Source organism: Nuphar pumila, chromosome 4 (assembly GCF_984573655.1).
Source record: "Nuphar pumila chromosome 4, dmNupPumi1.hap1.1, whole genome shotgun sequence".
Lineage (NCBI taxonomy): Eukaryota > Viridiplantae > Streptophyta > Magnoliopsida > Nymphaeales > Nymphaeaceae > Nuphar > Nuphar pumila.
In genome coordinates, this window is record NC_143252.1 from 6,299,703 (window position 1) to 6,301,004 (window position 1,302).

A 1,302-nucleotide genomic window follows, 5' to 3' on the forward strand; every position below is an offset into this window, starting at 1 on the left:
TCTTCCTATTGTGTCTGATTTATCGTTTGATCTCTCAAGAATCCATCTTGTTTCTAATCAAGGTGTTGCATTTCGAAATTCATGCGTCACTGCAGGCTTCCTGGCTAGGGATGGCAGTGGACCGGGGTGGGGGACAGGGTCTCCACCCCCGCCCCATTTCAAAATCCAAACCTTCATCCCCGCACGGGGATGGATTTCAACCTCCACCCCCGCCTCCATCCCCGTTTCATGTCCTCCATCCCCGGTCCAAACGGGGGTGAGGCGGGGGCCCGTTTCCCCTTAGTCTATAATCATCCCTTAAAGGATTGAGACGGGGACGGGGTGGGGCTAGGCGGGGATTGAGACGGGGACGGGGCAGGGTGGGGAAAAGCTTAAGTCCATCCCCGCATGGGGATAGATTTTAACCTTCATCCCCACCTCCATCCCTGTTTCATGCCCTTCATCCCCGGTCCAAATGGGGCAAGGTGGGGCGGAGCCCTGCTGTCCCCCGGTCCACTGCCATCCCTACTCCTGGCTATATTACCATGATAAACATATCTTTAGGGTCTGATTGTGTAGATACCATTTGCAACCGTGACATTACTCTGTCTCTCTCTCATGCATATATAAACTCTCACAACTATGACGTTGTGTTTTATGTGTGTGTGTGTGTGTGTGAGGGAAAGAGAGATAATAGAGGCAAGATATGCACGACTTCGATGTAGATCCAGATCTCTCTCTCTCTCTCCTTGGTTAGGCTAAGGGCTCCCATTACCAGAAACGGATCCCATAATTTAAAATAGGATGGGTTCCATCATACATTCAATCCTAGCCATCCAATCAACGGCTAGATGATGGTTCGGTTCTGCTGGATGGCTAGGATTGAATGTATGATGGAACCCATCCCATTTCAAATGATGGGATCCGTGTTCCCCATTACCCACTGCATGTTGGCAGGCCTCCTGTTGATTAAACCTTTAGGCTTTCAATGGTATTGTTGTGTAACTGGTAGGAGTATGCCTAAAACCCCAGCTTGCCTATCAAAAAAAAAACTTTCAGGTCCTCTTTGTCCATCCGGTAGTAGACCCAGCTTCGATCTTGCAGCAAGGGATTCCTGTGAATTTTGAACTCGTGATGCCCTCTCAACTTGTGACATTCACCAAGTCGTATACCCGATGAGGTAGATTGTACAAATTTTTTTGAAAGGCAAGCTGGGGTTAGGCAGACCTCTACCAGATATCTCTTAAGCCTCATGTGGCAGAGGGATTCGAACCTGGGCCTTCAGCTTGGCACAGGAACCCGGCTTACCACATGGGATACCAC